Source organism: Peromyscus maniculatus, chromosome 3, assembly GCF_049852395.1.
Source record: "Peromyscus maniculatus bairdii isolate BWxNUB_F1_BW_parent chromosome 3, HU_Pman_BW_mat_3.1, whole genome shotgun sequence".
Lineage (NCBI taxonomy): Eukaryota > Metazoa > Chordata > Mammalia > Rodentia > Cricetidae > Peromyscus > Peromyscus maniculatus.
In genome coordinates, this window is record NC_134854.1 from 84,197,019 (window position 1) to 84,223,096 (window position 26,078).

Here is a 26,078-nt window from a genome sequence, read left to right on the forward strand (position 1 = left end):
TTTCTACTGTTCTAGGCAGACTTGGTAAGTCACTTAACATATCAGATATTTCAAGGGAAACTATTTCAAAGAGAAATTTTTTCCACATTAAAAAAAAATGGTTTTTATGTGTACATTGGAAGAAAATTGGGCTTTGTTTGAAATTTTAGGCAGTCTGACAATGGAACAACTATATGAGAAGATTAATGTTGTTCGAATTATGCAGTTTATTACTATGCTTATCCTTATTTTAATATTTAAAAAGATAGTCAATTTAAGTGCCAGGATAACAGTTTTAGAAAAACTAGTTGAACCTCTAAAAATTCAGACAGAAGAAATTAACAGTGAAGTTGTTTCAAGATTGGATCATAAGGTTACAGAAAGAAAGAATGTTTTCACACAGTCACCCTTAATTTATCCGGTAACCATACAGCAGTTGCCTAATCAAATGACTACACAAAATATTTGGACTCCAATTGAAATGTTAGATTTACAAAGGCTTAAGGAGGCAATAGTATCTTATGGCATGCATTCCCCATATGTAAAGCAAATGTTAAACTCTTGGTCAACATATAATAGGATTATACCACAGGACTGGTGGGAACTTGCACAGGCTCTTCTGGAACCCAGTCAAAGGATCCAGTGGCAAATGTGGTTCAGAGATGAGGCTAAAAACATAGAAAAACAATGGAGGGATAAAGGAATACAAGTCTTCCAGGATCAGTTTATTGGAGAAGGCCAATATGCTTCAGTATAAACACAATGTTTATATGATGTCCAAACCCTAATTCGATGTCGAATGGCAGCCTTGAATGCATGGGAAAGAGTTGAGGAACCAGGAAAAAAACTGAGTCATTTACAAAGGTTATACAAGGCCCAAAAGAATCTTTCACAGATGTTTTACAAAGACTGGCTTCAGCAGTAAAGAGAATTGTCCCAGATTCAGAAGCTAGTCAGATAATAATTGAACCTTTGGCCTTTGAGAATGTGAATGCAGCATGCAAAAGAATAATCAGGCCATTAAAGGCAAGATCTGCACTTTTGGAAGATTGGATTCGAGACACGGTTAATGTTGAGGCTCATGATCATGATGATATGTGGGTAGGAGAAGCAATTTCAAAAGGTTTGAAGAATGTTAGATGTTTTGGATGTGGAAAACAAGGACATTTGAAAAGAGACTGTAAACAGGTTATTCCTAGAAGCAATGTTTCTTCAAGGAACAATGACAACAGAATGCCCCTTCCTTCTGGAGTATGCAGAAGGTGTGGTAAGGGAAAACACTGGACCAACGAATGTATATCAACAAAGGACAGACGGGGTAATCCTTTGCCTCAGTTTTTGGGAAACTCCCAGAGGGGCCTCATGCAGGTCCCCATAGCAAATCCAGTTCAATCCTTTCCTGCAGTCATAGAGGAAACCCCTACTCAGGGCAATTAAATAACCAAATGCCTATTGTAATAAATCATGCTGGCTGGGATGATGAAACAGAGAGAATAGAAAATTCAGGAGAAAACAAAGAATTTTTTTTTTTGGCAAACTTCTATTAATGAACAAAGACCAAAATTAACAATAAAAATAAATGGTGTTTTGATGTCTGGTCTGGTAGACACAGGTGCGGACGTTACCATAATTGCACCAGAATTTTGGCATCCAACTTGGCCTCTTCATGAGGTAAACGTTCAACTGTTAGGAATTGGGATATTATCTCAAGTGAAACAGAGTGTAAGATGGCTCAGATATATAAGTCCAGGAGGACAGAGAGGAAAATTAAAAACATATGTGGCTAACATAGCTATGAACCTGTGGGGTCAAGACTTGTTGCAACAATGGAATACTCAGATTAACATCCCTCCAATCTCAGAAACAAATCATAAACTAGCACGTCTCTGAGATAAATATTAGAAGATATTATCCTAATGAGTGGTCACCAGCCATCCATATTATACAAGAACAGGGCACAACAACTGATGATCTTCCAAAGACACCAACAGCTCTACCTTTAAAATGGTTAACAGACAAGCCTGTATGGTCCAGCAATGGCCTTTAACAAAAGAGAAACTTCAGGCTTTAGAAGAGCTGGTAGAAGAACAGTTAAATGCTCAGCATATTGAAGAATCAACCAGCCCTTGGAATTCTCCTGTATTTGTTATTAAAAAGAAATCTGGTAAATGGAGAATGGTAACAGACCTTAGAGCAATTAACAAAGTAATTCAGCCAATGGGCTCTCTACAATCTGGAATTCCTTTGCCTACTCTGTTACCTAAAGGATGGCCTCTCATAGTTATTGATTTAAAAGACTGTTTCTTTTCAATACCCTTACAAGAAAAAGACAGAGAAAGATTTGCTTTCACAGTGCCTACTTATGATAATTCTCACCTGGTTAAAAGATTTCAATGGAGGGTCCTTTCACAGGGAATGTTGAATAGCCCAACTCTGTGCCAATATTTTGTACAACAGTCATTGGAAGTGATATGTAAAAAATTTTCTAAATCTATAATTTATCATTATATGGATGATATTTTACTAGCTGACTCAGATGCAGATACTTTAAAAAGAATGTTTGAAGAAGTCAAGAAAATTTTGCCTTGCTGGGGATTACAAATTGCTCCTGAAAAGATACAAAGAGGAGATTCAATTAATTATTTAGATTATAAAATAGAGCTACAAAAAGTTGACCCTAAAAGTTGCAAATTAGGGGAGATAGACTACTGACTCTTAAAGACTTTCAAGGATTATTTGGAGATATTTCTCATCTACGAACTATTGTTGGGGTAAAAAATGATGAACTGAATAATTTGTTCAAAACCTTAGAAGGTGACAATGACATAAATAGTCCAAGGGAATTATCACCTGAAGCTGAGAAAGAATTGGCTTTGGTAGAAAAGAAAGTACACGAAGGGCAGGTGGATTGTATTGATCCAAAGCTGGATTGCATTTTGGTTATTTTACTTTCTAGGCATTCTCCTACAGGAATATTAATGCAGAGGGAAGATATTATATTGGAATGGATATTTTTACCAAATAAACCAAATAAAAAATTAAAAACTTATGTGGAAAAAATCTCTGACTTGATTTGCAAAGGAAAATTGAGACTTTTTCAATTAGCAGGAATAGACTAAGCAGAAATTGTCATACCTTTAACTAAGGAGGACATTGAAAAATTATGGAGAGAAAGTGAACCATGGTAAAGAGCTTGCAGTAATTGTTTGGGAGAAATTAACAGCAAATATCCCAAAAGCGATAGAATTGGTCTTATAATGAGAGCTGATTGGATCTTGCCTCGAATTATACAAGAAAAACACATATCTGGAGTTTGTACATTTTATACAGATGTCAAAAAACAAGAAAAAGCAGGTTACAAATCAGAGAATTTAAGTAAAGTAGTTCAAGGTCCTTATAATTCAGTTCAAAAATCAGAATTGTATGCTATTCTGTTGGTATTAATGGGTTTTTCAGAACCTCTCAACATAGTAACTGACTCTCAGTATGCTGAAAGATTAGTAATACATATTGAGACTGCAGAATTTATCCCTGATGCTTCAGAATTAACTTCACTATTCATTCAATTACAAGATACAATCAAGAAAAGGAGTCATCCTTTATATATAACTCACATTTGATCCCATACTGGTCTGCCAGGCCCTCTAGCACAAGGCAATGATGAGATTGATAAATTGTTGTTAGGAAATGTGCTGGAGGCCTCAGAATTTCATGAAAAACATCATGTCAATAGTAAAGGTTTAAAAAGGGATTTTTCCATAACCTGGCAACAAGCCAAAGAAATAGTAAAGAAATGTCCTACTTGTTCCTTCTACAATTAAACACCATTACTAGCAGGATGTAACCCAAAGGGTACTCAGAGGAAAGAAATCTAAGAGATGAACATGTTTCACTTCTCAGAATATGGAAAACTGAAATATGTACACCATACCATCGATACTTATTCAGGATTTCAAAGGGCAACTGCTTTGAGTTCTGAAAAAGCTGATTCTGTAATCACTCATTTGCTAGAAGTTATGGCCATCATGGGTATACCTGCACAAATCAAAACTGACAATGCTCCATCATATGTCTCTGTTAAAATGAAACAGCTTTTTGCTTATTATAATATAAAGCATATTACAGGTATACCACATAATGCTACAGGTCAAATAGTTATAGAAAGATCAAACAGAACTCTAAAGGATATGCTAATAAACAGAAAGGGGTAACAAAACCCCCCATAAATAGACTACATAATGCTCTATTAACTTTGAATTTTCTTAATGCCAATGAGAAAGGAACAACAGCTGCAGAAAGACATTTGATAATAGAAAAAACTACAGAATTAAATCAGCCTATATACTTTAAGGATGTGCTGACCTCAGAATGGAAACCAGGATATGTGTTACGTTGGGGACGAGGTTTTGTTTCTAGAGGAGAAGATAAGCTGTGGGTACCATCAAAATTGATAAAGGTTCAATTTGAACAAGAGAAACCTCTTAATTAGAGGAGGTAATAGTTAATCAACCAGCATGAACATCCAATTTAAACTAACTTGTACCAGTAACATATGCCTTTTCATTTAATCAGATAATAACTTCCCAAAAAAGGAACATCCCTACAATTAGTCTTGGGGAAAGGTTTTTGTTTTTGTGTTTTAGGAGAATGAAGGTTAAGGAATCTGAAGAACACTGACAAATGAGTCAACTGAAGAAAAGGGACTAATCATCTATCCCAGTAAACAAAGTGAAATGGTGTATGGGTATATCATCTAAAAAATTTTATGACTTCGTAAATGTTTGTTTCTACTCTTCTCTAAAAATCTAACACTATTGGACTTCTAATAGTCTCAGTTCAATTAAAATTTAAAGCTGACTTTTGAGTTGGAGAATGGCTCTCCCCTTCTTTAAACTCAAGCATGTTGTTAAAAGGAAAATGCAAACTCCCTGTATCATGCCAGAAAAAAAAGACCCATCTTCTGCTATGGGACAGGAGAAAAGCCAAATTAATTAAGGGACTATTCTATTACTAATCTCAACTCTTTGATTCTATTCTGATTCTTTAAACTTTTCTTAAAGTATAAATTTTATATCAAAATTTACAAGGTTATATTTATATACATTTTATTCTTTGTTAAAGATATGAATGATCATATAGAGTACTAACTAATTCTAGAAAAAAGGCTTCAATTAGCTACATATATAAGTCTTTGTGTTCGTGTCTCTTATTAGTTTTCTGCAGGAAATCACGGCCAGGCCTAACATCAACTGAGGTCTCCAGGAAGAAGATGAGGCCCCACAACAAAAACAATTCCTTGTGGACAATAATAAAATCACTAAGCTGACAAACATCATCTGCAGATCAGCTTTGAATACAAAGTGCTCAAAACACTTTTGAGAGAGCTAGCTGAGATGATCCAGTCTCAAAGACTACTTGAATAACTACTTGAGATAAACTCTGAACTTTGGCATTATACACAGACTGGATAATGAAGGATATAGATACCTTTCCTAGAATTTGATAATTAACCTAAATTTTTTCTTTCAGGATAAAGATAACTTCGCCCATACCCAGCAGGAAGCAATTTTAAGAATACAACGCCCACATTCCCAAAGAGGTGGTGTGGGGCGGGTGGTTTTTTGGTCTTTTTAATGGGTTTTGGGTCTGGGATAATTTTCATTGTTTAGGGGGGTTGGTTACAAGTTGTTGTCAAGGGTTAGGAAAAAAGGCTAAGCAAAGGAGATTAGATTTATTGCTCTTGTTTAAAAAAAAGAAAGAAAAGAAAAGAAAAAGACAATTACAAGTTTTAAATACATTGGATTGGATTGTTTTATATTGTATACAAATTATATATATATTGAAATTGATATTGTTAGAAAATGCTATATGTATATTTCTAATTGTACTTATACCTGTCAATTAACAAATAATGTAATTTTCTCATCCTTGAATGTTGTTATTACCACCTATTAGGATATAAAGAAATGAAAGTTAGTAGTTAGACATTACAATAGAACTTGTAGTCATATTAGATATGTTTTCAAGATTGAGCAGATACATTTTAGATAGATAGGTCACCTTCAAACCCTTTAGAGATCTACAGAATATGGCATTTAATATGTTTTAATAACTTAATTTTTTTTCTTTTTTTGTTATGACTATGAGACATGTCGGCTCCTGGCAGTACCAATCTACTTCAGAGAAAATATGGGCATTGAAGAAACTGCATATGGAGTTAACTTTCATTGTGGCAAAAGTTAGCCACTGGACAACAAAGTATCCTCGAATCAACTGTTGACAAACATGACAGACAGGACAGGAAACAATGAACTACTGACTCTTGCCAAAACATGTGTGGTTATGGCTTTATCGAAAGGCATCTTCTGAGGCCAAGACAATATGGCACCATCCCTGAGGTGTCCTTTGCAATCCGGAAAAGATACAGTGCCCTTTTCTTTGAAGGCAGCTGAACAGGCAGTGGGCCGATGGCTTCTGATGTGCAATGGAAAAGCAGCTGAAACAGTTATTCCTGAAGAGTAACTAAGCTCACACCTCTCAATAGTAGAATGGCATTTAATAGAGGAATGTGGAGAAGAACGTGATGCTGAGATGAAGCCATATATACACAACCAAGAAGAATGGACAGCTGAATTAAAAAACCATCAACAATTACCAGAATTTAAAATCCTGAGTCATGACATGACACTAGTGGAATTCAGGTTTTTCTGTTACATGGACTTCTTTCACCCAATGTGAGGTTGAACTGTTGACCTTGTGTACATCCTACTTCACAAATGAGTCTGTCAGATACGCTAAGCCTATAGGCTGAAGATGATGGCCATCACTGTGGAGAAACCTCAGGTGACTGTCCAGGCAGCTGGCTGTTTCTGTCAACTCACAAATTTTTTGGAAGTTGCTTGCATTGCACTTCCTGTTTTTACTTTTGTTAGGTAATATTATTTTCTTCTTGGGTCTCTGAGGGAGTTAAAAATTAGTTAGTTATAGTTGAAGATTAATTAGTTATAGTTGAAGACTAGTTAGGATAGAAAGTGAATTAGGTACATTTTGGACTTACCAAAATAGGATAGATAATGGAATTATTTTCTCTGAATTTATGAAATACAAATGGACTAGACATTGTTTAGGTATTTATTACTTGTGTATATTATATATAGTTATTGTACTTTTTGTATATAGTTTTTATTATGTTAGTTATAACCTTTTTACTTTTTTCTTTTTTTTTTAAATAGAAAAGGGAAAATATGGTGATATTTTATTTGTACTGAAATGTGATTTTATTTGTATGTTAATAAATAAAGTTGCCTGGGGGTCAGAGCTAATAGCAAACCATAGCAGAGCTGGGCATTTGTGGTGCACGCCTTTAATCCCAGCAATTGTTAGGCAGAGCTAGGTAGATCTCTGTGTGGTCAAGGATAGAGGCAGCATTAGAGACACATGCCTTTAAGATGGAGGTCTGTACAAACAGACAGTGATGAGGCAGTCATGTGGTTGGGTTTACAACCAATGAGAAGGCAGAACAGAAAGTCTATATAAAGACAAACACTCAGGAAGTAGGTCTCTCTTAGCTGAAGTGGCTAGCTGCATGAGACGGGTAAGGCTCTTAGCTCTGATCCATTGGCTTTCTTCTTTGCATTGTATCTGTGTTTCTTATTTAATAAGATGGTTGGTTACATCTACACAACTGTCCATCCTCTAAGAATTAATGGCATTTTCAGTTTTCATAGAAATGTAACTTTGTGTGGAAATTCTATTCTTCAGAATAAAGCATTTTTATTTGCCTTTTGATTCTCACAGTCCTTACATTCTGAGTTTAAAATAAAATTTTAATAGATCAGCTTCAGTTTAAAAAATATGAATGATCATAATATTGTTATGATGGCTCTTTGAGCCATCTTTCAGGAAATGTTTAGAAATAAATGCCAAATTTATTTTCCAATTAGAATTTTTATGGCAGAAATACAAAGATGATTTGTGGTTTACTTAAACATAGTTTTATCATTTCTAGCTGATGTTAAAATGGGAAAATATGCTATTCCCTGTAAATACAGCTACAAAACAATATAAAGGCCATTGAATAAAACACTAACATTAAAGATTCTGCTTGCAATGCCACATCATTTAACGATATTAATTTATCACTGTTTCTAAACCCCATGTAAAACAACAAAATATTTAAAAGACTTAAGGGTTCTGACACTGTACATTGACACTGTACATAATTAATTCTCAAATAGTCACACTTGAAAATATAAATACATTTGCATGTAACAAAAGACAGAGAGACACACCCTAAGGCATAGACAAAGTTATTTCTTCAAAATACATTTAAAACATATAAACATACATTATAAAAAACACATTTCTTTATGAAGTTTTATACAATTTCAGTGTCACTATTGAATTTCAGTGGTTCTCATCTATTTACAAATGAAGTATCCTAGAGTCTTCTTAAGTTATTTATGATAAAAATGGATATGTATGATTTAGACTGACTGATGAAAGAAGCAGCGGTGAAATAATTTTCCTGCAAATACATTGTGAAACTTAGATATTGGGGGCTAAGCGCATCAAATGTAATTTTCCTTAAGATCAATAAAAGTTTATAGAAGGTACATCTAAACTATAGATAGTACTGTAAAGATAATCAGGATTTAGACTTTTGATTACAGAATACCATTCAAGATTTTATAGTTTTGCTTTTAAAATGAGAACATTTTGAGAATATAAGGACTGTAAAACATTACTTCAGCTGAATGGTAAAATTGCAAGCTGCTGCTACTACAAAAAGAGACAGAGTACAATCAATAGAAAGCAGTATAGAAATCAAATTTAGGCTCTTTTAAGGCATTTGAATTGGAATCACTGCTAAGAATACTAGATGTAATTTCACTTCCTTAGTCATTAAGCATTCATTTAATAAATCAAAATAGAGAATGACAGAATCAGAAGCCCAAAACAAGAGCTGTCAATTGATAATGCTGCTGACAATAAAATGAAATTTCCAGTATGCTTTTTTCAGTTTTTTTTTTTTTTTTTTGGTTTTGGTTTTGGTTTTCTTTGAGATAGGATTTTTCTGTGTGGTTTTTGTGCCTGTCCTGGATCTTGCTCTGTAGACCAGGCTGGCCTCGAACTCACAGATATCCACCTGCCTCTGCCTCCTGAGCGCTGGGATTAAAGGCATGCACCACTGCCACCCAGCATTTTTCTCAGCTTTGTTTCATTTTGCTTTGTTGCTATTTTGGCACTGGGGAGGGAAAATACCCCGAGTAGACATGGTATTAAATAATAATTCTAGTATTATGAATGAGTTACATCATTTGTGTAGCTGGTCAATAGGGGTCCCATAGACCCTCCAAACATTACAGGGTATTTCCAATCTTATTGGTTTGCTACCATCACTTGACACTATGACCCTATTGCTGAAGATACCAACATGCTTTTGAAATAGAACATGGAGAAATTTTGCTGGTACTAAACTGGAATGTTAACCACATTGGCTAACATTCATAGTGATATAAAGTATGAGACACATAGAGAAAAAAAGTAATTATTAATTTCACATAGATATGAACCCTTTGTACTACAATAAGGACCTGCCTGCAAAATATGCCCACTGGTACAGTAGTGTCATGACTGTTAATGGAAGTAAACAACTTTTTTTAACTTAGTGTCTGTTGCATGAAATGGAACCCCATACTTGCTACTATCAATGATGTCAAAATATGAGGCTTAATATGTCCTGGGTTCTATGGGAAAACCTACTACTATTATTCTGCTATACACACATAAGAGTAAAATGACTCCTAAAGACATATTGCTATTTATGTAGATCAGTACTTGGCTCAAACATCATCAGAGAAGCTTCTTGCATTAGATGATAATGAACAGAGAAAACCCCAAAGGCCAATACAGAGATAAGAGACTCAGAGTGCTTAGCCCTCGGTGGAATGTCTAATCATATTCTTCTCCTCAAGGTCCTTGTATGTGAAAAATGAGACAAAAATAGTTTAAGAGCTAGAGGTGATTCATTATTTCAAGGAAAGAGCACTTTCTAGATACAATAGGACAGATTCACATATAAACTAACAGAGATAGTGCCAACATCCACAAGACCTTGCACAAAACTCTGGCCAGGTGAAATCCCCATATGGAGAAGAAGTAGGTGTGATTTTCCACCCATAACCAATAAGCTGTTTGGAATTGATAGCTGCTGAAAGAAGAGGAAAATCAGTTCTCTTCAATTGGAATGACAGTGTGACCACACTCCAGGGTAGGAGTAGTAGCAAATCAACATAATTTGGACTTTGATGTTGTTTGTGTTTAATTTTTATCATTTGAAGAAAGAGATCATGAAGTTGGGAGCATAAGGAGTTGGGGAAAATTTTGAGTGAATTTGGGGGATAGAAAAGAATAAATTCAAAATATGTTGTGCAAAATTAAAAGAATAAATGAAAAAATATTTTATGTCAGTTGAAAATATTTCTTTAAGAACACACAGATTTTATTAACAGTTGATTGATATACAGCATTTCATAGATGACAAAATCATTTTTTCTAATTGCTCAATATTTCAGTTTCTGTTACCATTATAAATTTGTAACATTCAATTTTTAAACAGAATTCTTACTTATCTTGTCTAATTGTTTGTTTTAAAATGAGGCATATCTTTATTTCCAGAAATAATATATATCCAAGGGAAACAAAATATTTCCAATATTTAATTGAAACATTGATTACAAGTACAATTATGTGATTTCTGTGAACATCAGTGATACATATCACTGGGAAATATTCTATGAATTGTGTTTATCAGTTCTTGCTTTACTATTATTTGAACTGATGCTCATGACTTCTAATCAAAATCAAATTAATCAATAAATGTCCTGTTCCTGCTCTGTATCCATCAACAGCAATTTTTCACAATATAGATTTTCCTTTTTCATAATCAATCACTTTAATTAGACACTAGTTTCTGCAGGCGATTTGAATAGTAATGCCTAAATTCTGTATTTTCCCCTAAAGTGTATTAATTTTTATCAGTGCAGGCACTTCACAACACAAGTCTCATGTAAATTCTAATGAATGATTCCTGCCAATAATTAGTTATAATAAGTCATAAGCCACGAATGTATAGATTCATATAGAACAATTAAAGCCAGGCAAGCTTAGTTGGAATTTGCACATGGATGTCTGACAGCCATCTTTTCAGGGCTTCCAACTTGTTCTATGTCCTTGTCTACATTCTAGCCACTTAAATAGCATTAACTTCCATCTACTATCAAGTCAATACTATGATGTTTTTGGAGTTCCTAGAACTCTGATTTATGATACTAAAGTAGTTCAACAAGAAAAGAACTAGAAAAGTATGAAATTGACTTGTTTAAATATTCCATGAAGAATTGACCCATCTTCAGTTCCACTTGTATGTCCATTTCTCATTGTCTTCAAAATTTTAATGTAATATCAAATATTTATTATTTCTATTAATATATTAGTTATTTTAGTCCAAAATACCACTACTAGCAAAAGACTCTGTTATGAAAATCTGTAAAATTGTGATTAGAGTGTAAATATGTAAAATAAGAGAAATAGTTATATGATATGGCTACTATGTGCACACTGAACATCTTAACATGACAAACATATGGTCAAACTGGGCTGGGAGTATACCTCAATGGTAGAATACTTGCCTAACATGTACAAAGTTGAGCACCACTGGAAAGAATAAGACAGCCATTATTTTCTCTTCTCCAATCTAGCCTATAGTTCAGACACAGGAATGGATGGCTTAGTATATTGCCCAACTCCACCAATATCTCCATTCTTTAAGTGTATTAAACCATGCTATTGCTAATCTATACACTGAAGCAGTTACTTTGTTCTACTGTTTCCCCAAAAAAAAGAGCAAAGAAATAAAAACAATTGTTCTTAGCTCACTTAACAAGTTGTAGTCCCCTTTAGGGATCTCTTTAGGTTCACGTCTCATAAAAGCTTCTGCCAATACTTTAAAACAATATCCATGTTGTCCTATTACCCATGTTCCATCTGTCAAGTTATACACATATACACTATAATAATTTTTGTTACCTTCAAAGTAAAGTAGAAATGTAGAAAATATTTCTGGATGATGAAATTAACCTCAGAAAAATATAGAAATCCTCAGTGTATAATAAATGTGAAAAAGAACAGTTAAATGAATGAATGAATGAATGAATGAATGGCATTCTATATGTCACCAAAACATACTGCTCAAAAAGAATGGTTGTCTGGTAAATTTAGGGTGATTGGAAATATTGATTAGGGGTTAAATATTGCTTCTTAAAGTATGATACGTAAGTAGACACTTAATCCATTTATTTGGGAAAAAATTACCATGGTTTGAAAAAACAAAAGGAAAAGAAATTAATACTTTGCATTATTTATAAGATGTAATGAACTAATTATTTTATTTGAAAGATCAAATTCTTCTAATCTATATTAATTCAATAGGCTAGGGAGCTTCAAATGGTTTTAGAAGGACTTCTGAAATCTATAATAATGATGTAAATGGCGATAAGTATTTTTGTTAACTTTCTGGAAGAATTATTTCATTAATTCTAAATTAAAGAGACTCAATCTCAGAAACAAAGAGTAAGAGAACTTTGAAGAACAAAATGAAGGATTAGGGCACAGATTAGCATTTCTGTGAATGGATCAGATTTTATTCAAAGTAAATTTCTATTTTTTGTGTGCTTTATATCATGAACTGACTTTTCAAGAGAATTTAATGAGAACACAGAAATAACATTAGAATTGAACACACAAGAAATTACTACTGTGAATATCTCTCTAATTAACTTTTTTTTTACATTTTTTACATTCTTTTTTAATTAGGTTTTCATTTTTTACCACAGTTTCCCATCTCTCCTCTTCTATTCCCTCTTTTTGCCTCCTCTCTGCTCTCTGCCTCAAATCACTCCTCCTTTGTTTCTGTTCAGAAAGAAGCAGGTCTCACATGGGTATTAACAAAGCATGGCATTTCAAGTTGAGGTAGGACTAAGCTCCTCCCTTTTGTATGGAGGCTGTGTGAAGCAACCCAGTATGAAGAATTGATTCCCAAAGGCCAGCCCATGTGTTAAGGACAGACCCTGATCCCACTGCTATGAGTCTCACAAATAGACCAAGCTACACAACTGTCACACATATGTAGAGGGCCTAGGTTGGTCCCATGCAGGCTCCCTAGCTGTTAGTCCAGAGTGTGTGAGTTCCGGTAAGCCTAGGCTCATTGTTTCTATGGCTTCCCTTTGTTGTTTTAGGGTTCTCCCTGGCTCATACAATCCTTCCTCTCTCTCTTAAACAGAATTCTGAGAGCTCAACCCAGTGCATAGCTGTGGATCTCTGCATCTATTTCCATTAGTTACTAGATGAAGGCTCTCTGATGACAGGGTAGTCACAAATCTGATTACAGGACATGGCCAATTTAGGCACCCTCTCTACTATTGCTAGGAGTCTTAGCTGGGGCCATCCTTGTGGATTCCTGGGAGTTGCCCTGGCACCACTTTCTCGCTAACCCTAAAATGCCCTCCCCCATCAAGACATCTCTTCCATTCTTCTCCCTCTTGGTCCCACACCAGTATACCCAGAAGATGTCTTCTATTTCCCTTTCCCAATGAAATCCATGTGTACCTCTTTGGGCACTTTTTGCTTCTTATCTTCTCTGGGGTTGTGGATTTTAGCATGGTTATCCTTTACTTTACAACTTTAACCACCTATGAGTGAATACATAGCATGTTTGTTTTTCTGGGTTATGTTACTCAGGATGATTTTTTTTCTAGTTCTATCCATTTGCCTGAAAATTTCATGATGTCATTGAGAAAGTGTGAAGTAGACATAAATTCATTGGCACTGCAGGCAACTTCCTGAATAGAACATCAGGAGCAAGACACCAAGATTGACAATTAATGCACAGGACCTCATGAAATGGAAAAGCTTTTATAAGGCAAAGGACATTGTAAATAAGACAAACAAAAGGGCAGCCTACATAATGGGAAAATGATTTTAACCAACCCTGCATCTGACAGAAGGCTGATCTCCAAAATATATAAAGAACTATAAAAAAGAGACATCAAAATACCAAATAATCCAATTAAAAAATGGGGTGCTGGTCTAAACAGAATTCTCAACAGAAGAATCTCACATGACTGAGATATACTTAAAGAGTTATTCAACATCCTTAGCCATCAGGTCAATGCAAATCAAAATGACACTGAGATACCATTTTATTCCTGTCAGAATGGCTAAGATCAAAACAATTAATGACAGCTTATGTTGGAAAGGATATGAAGTAATAGAACACTCCTTTACTGCTTGTGGGAGTACAAACATGTACATCCACTTTGAAGATCAATATGGCAGTTTCTTAGAAAATTGGAAATCAGTCTACCTCAAAACCCAGTTATACCAATCTTGGGAATATATGCAAAGGGTGTATAATCATACCACAAGGATACTTGCTCAACTATGTTCATTGCAGTGTTATTTATAATCACCGGAACCTGGAAACAACCTAGATGCCCCTCACCCAAAGAATAGATTAAGAAAATGTGGTACAATTACACAATGGAGTATTATTCAGCTGTAAAAAACAATGACATCATGGAATGAACTTATTCAAAAAGTATGACTAAACATACATAATACTATGATTATTTTTATATAATGTTTAGTATTAGAATTTTTAAAACAAAAATGTAAAACTGATTTTTAAGGACTGTTCATACACTTTCTCTAACTAAGTAAGACTCAAAGTGAAGCAAAGTCTGACCAAAATGAAATGTCCAACCTTCTGAAATAAAAAGTTCTTAGATTTTCATTCAAATGTGAATCTCAGGATGGAGATTAGAGTTAAGAGACTTTTCCTCTTAAGTGTGAAGCTCTGAGTTTGACACTCATTATCACAAAACAAAGAAACTTAATGTTTTACAAATACCAATCATATTAGTTTATCTTCATTTTAACTACAGTAAATCCATCCTAATGAAATTATCCAAAGTTTGCAAAGACAAATATCTTATGTAGCAGATGTTGTCTAACTTGACAGTACAATTAAAGTATTTATTATTCTCAATCAAACAATTTGAAAATTAAAACATAATTATACCATTACCCCTCTTCCTCCCTCCAACTTCATGCTTCTCTTTTTGCTTTAATTGTTGTTAAGCACACACATACACACACACACACACACACACACACACACACACACACACACACACAAACTCTTAAGTATATAAATACAATTGACTCAGTTTGAATGTTACTTGTGTGTGTGTGAGATTTCAGAGCTGATCACCTGGTATCAGATAATCAATAGGGGACTCTTTCCTGGGGAAGACTATTTTCTCCTGTTTCTCCCTTGATTTCCTCTAGATTTTATCTAAGAGTAGAACCATCTAAGATTCCTCCCTTACATGTTAGAGTGTCTGTTGGCATTTTCCTTGTTCAGATCTTGTCAAAGCATTCATGTTGTATCATCCTGTGAATAACACCACTAGAAAGAGAAAATCTGATATTTTAACTTTATGTTAAATTCCATCAATTTTCTTTGAAAATCTAGGAACAATTTTGTTTGTAACACCATTTTTAAATAACTAATTCTCATTATTTGTGCCACTAAGAAACTCATTTCAAAAGAATATTCAAGTGACTTAATCCTTCCTATTGGAAATTTCTTACAGAAGGACCACAATGTAGGTGTGATCAGCATATTCTTAAGCTTGGGAAGTTCACTTAGGATTCCATGTAAGTCAGGGGATGCCTTTTCAACACATTACCTTGTATTTCTAGGCACCAGAGAAATCAAGAAAACTCACAACACTGTCAGAGAGTCCCTTGGAGATATGTTGTGCAAGATGTTTCTGACTGATTGTATCCTCTGGAGTGTGTTTCATAATGCTATCAGTATTTCAGTTGTAAACAAATACTTCTGCTGCTGTCTTTAATAAGCCTCTAAGAGAAATGAAGCTAAGACTGGAGAACTGTCTTCAATGATTCTTTTTTTAAATAAGCCAAATGATTTCACTAATTTCTGACATTGATGAAAGGAAGTCTCTTAACCTAAAAATGGATTTAACAGAACCTCAGAGCACTGAAGCATTTTAGATTATGTAGCATAGGAATCTATCCTGCTCATGTACACTGCTGAGATGATGAGACATATTCATAAACTGATCTCAAATGCCTCATTTAAATTATATGTGCTACATATATCAGCATTCTTCATAAACATTGTGGTACTCTTTATTTTTAAATTATTATTTATTTATTTAAAGTGAGAATGAGGGAGAAAGAGTGGTGTGTGTGTGTGTGTGTGTGTGTGTGTGTGTGTGTGTGTGTGTGTGTGTATGCTAACATATGCACATGCCATGGCTTATATCTCAAGGTCAAGGACAACTTTCAGCAATCAGATCTCTACACTCATTCTACTATGTGGGTTACAGGGCTTAACTCAGGTTTTCAGGGTTTTATGGCAGGTGGCTTTACCCACTAAGGCATTTTACCATGCTGATATCTGTGTTATTAGTAGCAGAGAAGTCCTATTTTATTATTCGTGGGACATACTTCATTCATTATGCATAATTCTCATAGATCAACATTAGAGTCACATTGGTTCACTTTTTTATTTATTTAAATGTTTTTTTAAATTTTACATACCAATCCCAGTTCTCCATTACTCCCCTTCTCCCCCTCTCATCTCCCCCCATCTCACCCCCCCATCCACTCCTCAGAGAGGGTAAGGCCTCCCTTAGGGAGTCAACAAAGTCTGGCATATTAAGTTGAGACAAAACCAAGCCCTTTTCCTGTGTCAAGGCTGGGCAAGGTATAGTCCTGGTCCCACTACCAGGGGCTCCCCAAACAGATTTATCCACATAACTATCACCCACAGTCAGAGGGCCTAGTTCAGTCACATGCATGTTTCCCAGGCAACAGGCCAGAGTCCATGAGCTCCACCAGCTTGGGTCAACTGTCTCTGGTTTTCCACAACATGATCTTGACCTCACTTGCTCCTGTGATCCCTCTTCCCTTTCTTCACCAGAAGTCTAGGAGTTCAGCTCAGTTCTTGGTTGTGGGTCACTACATCTGTAAAAAACAATGAAATCATAAAATTTGCAGGCAAATTGATGGAACTAGAAAGAATAATCCTGATGTAATCCAAACCCAGAAAGACAAACACAGTAAGTACTCACTCTTAAATGAATATTAGATGCAAAGCAAGTGATAACCATGCTGCAATCCACAAACCCAGAGAAGCTAGATAAAAAGGAGGACCCTAAGAGGGACACAAATGGAGGGCACCCTGAAGGGAAAATAGTTAAGATCTCCTGGGTAAACTGGGAGGGAGGAGTAGATGGTAGGGATGAGAGATGTGAAAAGGGGGGACTGAGATGGCCAAGTAGAGGAGGGATGGAGAGGGAGAGCAATGAAAGAGATATCTTGGTAGAGGGAACCATTAGGGGATTAGGGAGAAACCTGGTGCTAGGGAATTCCCCAGGAATCCACAAGGATGACACCAGCTAAGACTCCTAGCAATAATGGACAGGGTGCCTGAACTTACCTTCCCTAACAATTAGATTAGTGTCTACCCTAATAGTCATCATAGAATCTACATCCATTGGTTCATTTTTTAAATAGAGTTCCATTTGTTGCCATATATTTCAGCTAACACTTTTCTAATCTCCAGCCATTTCTTTTTCATACAAATCAGTCTTGTGGAAGCCTCCATCCACAAGCAGCAAAGACTGTTCTCTGCATCAAGGTCACCATAGATGTCTTCTTAAGGCAGCCCTGGCAGACCTTCCATTGTGTAAAAGAAATTTTAGAATCACAAAGATAAGAGCATGCCTTTGGTCTATGTCATCTGTGGACAGATCTTAGCAAGAGACACTGTCTCTGAAGGAAACTAAAGGCTTCAGGCCCAGATGAGCAAAGATTGTGAGACCTTAAGGTACTCTGAGTTCTCCTTGCTTGATTTACTTCAGGAGGCCAATAAATAAATAAATAAATCTTCCTGACTGGAATTCACAGGGAGCTTAACTTCATGTGGGATGCATAAAAGACAATATAAGGTATCCATGGCATTGGCTGACTGACAACAAGGCCATGTTCTGACTGAATAAACTAAAGTATGGTATAATGATTGTATCTTTTTTTTTTTTTTTGGTTTTTCGAGACAGGGTAATGATTGTATCTTGTATCGAGTAAACTGAAAATAATTAGAGGGGGCAGGCCTACTGTAGTGTCATTAGCAATATTTGTGGAGATACAAAAGATAAATTAGTTACTTGATTAAAAAATTTCATAATTATGTGCCTGACTAAAAGAAAAATAAGCAAACAAACATCCATGTGAAGTTTTAATATTGTAAGATATAGACTTAGAAAATACAAAATGTATTCATGTTCTTAAATAAAATTATGATTTTTTAAACAGGTTAACACAAATTTAGTATAAGGAATTAAATCACTTCATGTTTCTGATTTGGGAGTTTTCTGCATTAAATTTGTTGGTCTTTGACAATTCCAATGTATTAACCGTGAAAGTCATTTTTTTTTTTTAAATCTGGCAATAGTTGTTTGAGAGTGTTGTCCACTAAGATGCCAAAAAGCACCAGCAAAGTCTCCCTTCACTCCTCCTGCTGGGAGTGCTATTCCTGACATGTGGAAAACTTGTGATTTGGGGCCTACCATGAAGAATTAAAGACCATAAAGCCTTTCAGGGCTATCATGGATGATAGACTTTTGTGTTACCTTTTGTTGGCTTTCATTGGCTGGCCTCCCTGTTGTCCATGTTGCTTTTTAGCACCTCAAGTGTCACATTAGCTCAAGGTGCTAAAGCATTCTAAAAATAAAATCTAACTTCCATACCACAGGAAAGAGTTTCATCTCTAAACTAAATTTCTATTTTACTTTTGTTCTAACTCATTTATAAAATGTTTTACTTGTAATAAAACATTTCAAATACATGAAATAATTTGGACATTTTGAGTGCTACTTTCTATGTTGAAAAACTGAGTTTGGTATGATAGTGATAGCTGGGAAAAAAACCCAAAATGAGACACAGACAGATTTTGATTTTTAAAGTAGCCACAGAAAAGCCATGGATCAGGCCCTATGACTGGGCTCTAGAATGAGCTGCTGAGTAGAAACTTCACTTATTACTCAACTGGAACAATTCTTTGTAGTGAAGTTTAACTTTGTATTTATTAATTCACATGTTAATTCAAAATTATATAAGGCAGTGTGGTAATGATGGAGACTATGGGGTGATTGGGAATGGAAGATTATAGAAATAATAATGGTAGGAAAGGCAGCAGAGTGGAGTCACCATAAAAGACAACAGCACTGTCTTTTTATGATTCATTGGAAATATACTTGGAGAAAGAGAACTTTCTTCATTATATCAAGAAAATTTCAGGAAAACCTTATCTGAGGACATTGTATTTAAATTGAAACTTGAAGTATAAATATGAACAATTTCTTTAAAAAGAGTAAGAATATAAGCTTTGTCAGAGAGAAAATTGAGTGTGTGTGAAAGTATACAGAACACACACACACACACACACACACACACACACACACACACACACACACACACACAGTACATTTGAAAGAGTGGGAATTTCAGAGAAAAAGTGGCCAGAATACCATGGAAATATCTTCTGGAGTACTGCAGGCCACAGGCTGATGCTTGACAATTAACCTGAATGCAATTGTAAACCCTCAATAGATTTTCCTGTGTAATTCCACTTAAAAGGACTATTCTGGATTCCTAATTGAAGACAAAATAGGATAGGAGAAAACAGTAAGCAACAACAATAGGCATTTGCTTAGGTCTGGGAAAGAAAACTGAAGGGACATAGCTGATTGACAAAAACAGGCAGGTTTGTCACATAATTTGGAAGGAGAAAAACAGAATTTGCTGGAAAATTGTTTTTGAGGGAATGGGCGAAAACATAAAAGGGTAGCTCAGCAGTTTCATGCATGATGAGGCATTCCAGAGACTACAGAATGAACTGAATTCTGTGATAACTGAGCTGGACACACTGCAGTTCTAATCATTCTAAGTCACAGGCGGTGCTCACCTCAGAGATAGTCAATTGCCCTTCTTCATTATTTTAATTGTCTCAAGGAGCATAACATGAATTATCTGACCCATATATTTATTGTTCATTTTCTGCTCCGTATTTTAAAATATGAAAGCCGTCCTCCCATAAATTAACCATGTAAACACTGAGTGTCATCAGACAAACAGCACAGTGCTTGTGTCTGCTTATCATTTACCCTATTTTCTAACCATGTATAAGCAATTTGTTTTCATAGTAATTTTATTTTTCAGATTTTTAAACTACATAAATCATGGAGTGAAGATCCCAAACAACAGGTTATGTTCACAAACAAAGCATAAGCCAAAAAACAGGGATAACATGTCAGCAGTCAGGGTAAGTTATTTCACAGTCACCCATGATAAAGACTACAAGACGGCCCATTAATCCCAGCCTCCTTGAGTATAACCTGTGGATAGCCAGTCTCCTCCAAGCCTGGACTCTGTTATGAAATGAATACTCCAAAAGTGATGATATGTAACTCCTAAAGGTGTGTTATTTAAAACAATGATTTTCATGTCTGCTGGATCAGAATCCCAGGACTGGCTTGTATGGCATGTACTAGATCTATATCATGGGGAAACAAGGTGTATTTAGAATAGCCTAGCAAGGTGATGGTGGCATATGCCTTTAATCCCAGCAAGCAGGAGCTAGAGGCAGGGGGATCCCTGAGTTTGAGACCAGCCTGGTCAACAGAGCAAGTTCTAGAACAGACAATACTACACAAGGAAACCCTGTCTTGAAAAAAAAATAATTATTAATTAATTAATTAATTACTGTAAAATAGATAGAAATAGAATGACCTAATATGTTGCAAGATATCCTAAAGCCATGTAAGTAGATTCAGAGTCAGGTTCACCATCCCTCCACAAACTTCCAATCTGCAGCTTTGACCAGATGAAGAATGAAGACTAAAAAATGCTGAAACAATTGCACTAGATATGCTGTTTCTAAATACTTAGCTTATTGGTAATAAACGTTTGCTGTTTTAAGATCACTCCAAAAATGGGGGATATTGTTAGGATTATTTATGGTAAATATCAGAGCAGTAGGAAATTAATGCAGCACTCTTCCTAAAGAAGAGAGAGAGAGACAGAGACAGAGACAGACACAGAGAGAGAGAGACAGACAGAGAGAGAGAGACAGACAGAGAGAGAGACAGACAGAGAGAGACAGAGAGAGACAGAGAGAGAACAGTGAATTTTCCCAACTGCAAGGATTTTGATATTCTGAACATAATAATCAGACAAATATCAATTTCTTTTTTCTTTGAAATGTAATTGTGTGAAATGTTAAATAGGGTCCTTTGCTTCCTTCTGGGTCTTCCTGATAAATCAGGATTCTATCATAGTTTATGTCAAGATGATGCAAAGGGAGGTGTGAAATCTCACAGATGATGAAAATTTTCCTTTGGAGAGACTGAATAGCAGATCATCTGGGAAGGAAGTGTTAGGGTTCTCTAGCCAGCCTGTAGCAGTAATTATGAAAACTAAAGAAAATCACAGTTAATATATGAACCCGAGTCATGGTGCTAAATTCTTATGAAGGAAATTGCAATATAGATAATGAAGAAACAAATGAGGCAATATACAATGCTGATCCTGAACTGTGTGCTTTCAACTAAGTGAGTATACAGTACACAGCAAGAAGACAGCAAGCTGCAGGTCAGAAAAAGTGCTGAGCAAAGATGCACTGTGCCCACAGCTCACTGGAATTCGTAGGATCCAGAACTGTGAGAAACATATCAATGTCACTTAAACCCTTAAGTTTATGGAGTATTTATGAAAGGAGCTTGAGTGAATTGGCAGCATTTAGAAAGATTGCCCTGAAACACAAGGTCTACAGGATGATCTATGGGGGAAAATAGAGGTTGTGGTGAAGTTTGGAAAATATATGAGGGAATTTCCTCAAAGGACTCACAAAGAATATTTGCAGAGAAGCTTATTTACTTTACCTCACTACCTTATTTCTGCTGCTGATGCCTCACAGTGAGACACTGCAGAGTAATGGAGGCACATTTAGTTGTGCCCAGCTGCTGATTCAAAAAACAAGGAATTAGTGGGCTGTGCTTTTCCTGAAAATTCTCTCCTTGGCCTGATGCAGACCATGTGTCTGTATCACATGGACATCTCTCCATGCCAGTGCATCCCTGGTTAACAGGTTGGCCTCTGTCTCTATGTTGTCTCTTTGATCCTCCTTTTCTTCTCAAAGCCCTGGGCTTGCTTGACTTTATGTACCCTTAATTACTTCTCTTAAGGTCATGTCTTCAAACACATTCACTTTTTAGGTCCTAGGGTTTGCTCACCAACATTGGCATTGTAGACAAACCCAATTTAGTTCTTAGTATCCACTCTTCCAATAACAATTAGTGTAGGATAACTTGTCTTGTGTCATAGTGTTTATGTAGCACAGTGGTCTCATGCATCTTGGAAATGCTGAGAATCCAGGAACTGTTAATGAGGCTTTAGTCTGGAAGGTTCCTGGAGAGTGACTGGTGTTCGAGTCCACATTTGATGACCAAGAAAGCTGGAACCTAATGTCAGTGGAGGCCAGCAACAGCAGCAATGGCACAATATCTACTAAGAGAGAAGAAACAAAGACAGGCCAGCACAGACTGTTTTCTCTCATAGTTCTTTGTATCTGGGCCACCTGTTGGAAGGTGCCTATCATTGGAGGCTTGTTTTCTCCACTTGGTTAATCTTCTGTGGAAATTCCCTCACAGATGTACCCAAAGCTGTTTCTCATAGGAGATTGTAAATCCTGTCAATAAACCATCACCCTCATCTCAGCACATAGTTTTGACAGTAATTACAGACACACTAGAGACAGCAGGGAAAGGACAAGTAGAGCAGCCACATAGTCCAAGGCCAGTAGCACTCAGGTAAATCAAGAAAATGCTGTGCCATTTGGTGAACAAAATTTAAATGTTGGAAATATGACCATGACTAATTAGAATATTGAAACACTAAGCACCCATTGCAAAGCTGTCTTCAAATTAAGTTAATTCTTTAAAATAATTCTCTATATAATTTTTTTGTGAAAACCAAAATGTAAAAATCAAATGTGGTATCATATGATAGCATTGATAAATAAGAAATACAAAAAGACCCAGTATAATGGAAACTGTTTTAATCCTATGATGGATTTTATAAACTTGTATAATGCTTTATTTGGTTTTAAGTTAAATACAAAATAAAATCTTAAAATTATTTTCTGTGTAATTGAACTCTCCTAAGCAGATTCACTGGATAGTCTTTTTGATGCAAATTTTATGTAACAAGTAACTTCTGTAACTGCATTAATATGCTAAAAATAATTTTCTAATAAAGCATATTTGAGTATAATAACGATAACTTGCCAAAACAACTAACATTGCACAAGGAGAGGGAATTTGCTCTGCTTTGTGTCTAATAGGCTTGCCGGCTATTTGAGGTTCAGGACGATATGATTAGGCATGGAGATTTGTTTTGTGTAGCTAAGCTGTAAACCAAGGGACTCCTGTGCTGCTTTTCCAGCTAATGATCTGCTTATGAGTTCCTACCAGTTTCTCTCCTCATGACTTGGAGAGAGCAAAGTCTAAAATACGTTTTTTATTTTTAAAGCAGTAAAATACTGTTCCACTGTAAGTCTACTCTTTTCTTAGGTGATTCACTAATATTTGTATGATTTCTTTTAGTGTTTTTCTTCTTTATGGCTAAAAGTGGTAGGCAGATGGTTAAATAAATTCATTAGACACTTGAAATTTAAACTTGATATTTCTGATCATCTTGGCAGATAGTGTCATTGATTTAGCAATATGCAATTCGAGGTGAAATGATATTAAACATTTTATTTTCAAAATACAATTTAGCTTTGAGAATAAAAGTTATATAAAAATATATTTGTATGACATATCTGATATATATATATATATATATATATATATATATATATATATGCACGCTTTGTTATTTAAAGACCATAATATTTAAAACTATGAAATTATTTTATGAGTTACAGTCAGGGTCTTAAGAAAAATTGAGATGTTACAGACATTTTTAAGATTATTAATGTTATCTAATTTATGCAAATATTGGTGAAAAGGTACATGAATTCAGATATCTACATGATGACCTCTTCAATGACTCTAAGAGCCAAGTGATTCCTTAATCACAGAAACAGTTGATGGTGCCTGTGGGTATCAATCAAGGGAATGGACATGGGAAAGAAAAGAAAAACACAGCAAGGATGTGACAAACAAATATGAAAATGCAAACGTCTTTCATGGTTTCCAAAAAATGGTAGAGAGAAAAAAGGAGATAAAAGGAGTTAAAAATAAATTGATTGTGGTTTTTGACACAAGGTCTGTACAAGATCAAGTCAGTAAAAAGTTGCCATTATAGATTATGGAGAGGCTGCCCTAGATTAGGAGTTATTAACGGTTGATGGCTACTATAGGAAAGAGTGAGAGCTCTTTTCTTTTAAAGTTAACACTAGTATGTTCTACCTGCCTGAGTAGCCTATGGTGCCTGGAAAAGGCATTGTCTCACCTTTCAGGATAACTTTGTTTAATATTAAATAATAAACAAGGTATATATGTATATGTCTGTATATCATTTCCATATACATGTGGAAAATATTTTGAAGTCATATATGTGTGCATAAATACATACATATATGTATATGTACATATATGCACATATACATATATGTATGAATTCAAATACATAAGTATAATACCAAGTACATTTAGTGTTGCTCATTTGTGTACATGTATTTTAGAACCAAGAATTTTATATTAAATTCCCTAATAGGGGTCTTATTGTTGTAGAAAAATGATTCAACTTCTCTCAACAGCTGTTGACTGTCTGTAGTTCTTTATCTGTCAGTGAGGTCTTATGACATCCACATGGGTATTTCAACTGGTGTTGTCATTATGCGCATCTTGTTCACTCACCCATATTGTTCAAGTTTATTTGTCCAGAATACTTGTCACATCAGACAGCATCTTGCAGTAAGTATTTTTGTCCAGTGGCCCTTAAGCTCTTTCTGGCTCCTATTCTATGATGCTTAGGTGTAGCATTACATTGTAAATATAGTGGCTAAAGCCAAACACTGCATGGTCATTTATTATCTGCAGTTTTATAATTTGTGTGTTTTGTGCACAGTGACAGATATGGATCTATTTGCAGCCTTCTACACAATGATTTCCAGTTATGCCAGCACCATTTGTTGAAGATGCTTTCTTTTTTTCATTGTACACTTTTGGCTTCTTTGTCAAAAATTATATGTTCATAGGTGTGTGGACTAGAACAGAAAGTAAGAAGTAGACTTGAACGCATTGGCATAGAAGATCACTTCCTAAATATAACACCAGTAGCACAGACACTGAGAGAAACAATCAATCAATGGGACCTCTTGAAACTGAGATGCTTTTGTAGAGCAAAGGATACAGTCAACAAGGCAAAATGACAGACTACAGAATGGGAAAAGATCTTCACCAACCCCACATCTGACAGAGGACTGATATCCAGAATATATAAGGAACTCAAGAAATTAGACATCAAAATGCCCAACAGTCCAATTAAGAAATGAGCCATAGAACTAAACAGAGAATTCTCAACAGAGGAAACTCAATGGCTGAAAGACATTTAAGGAATTGCTCAACATCCCTAATCATCAGGGAAATGCAAATCAAAACAACTCTGACATACCACCTTATGCCTGTCAGAATGGCTAAGATCAAAAACACTGAAGACACTTTATGCTGGAGAGGATGTGCAACTAGGGGAACTCTCCTCCATTGCTGGTGGGAATACAAGCTTGTACAACCACTTTGGAAATCAGAACAGCAGTTTTTCAGAAAATTGGGAATCAATCTCCCCCAAGATCCAGCTATACCACTCTTGGGCATATACACAAGAAATGCTCAATCATACCACAAGAGCACTTGCTCAGATATGTTCATATCAGCATT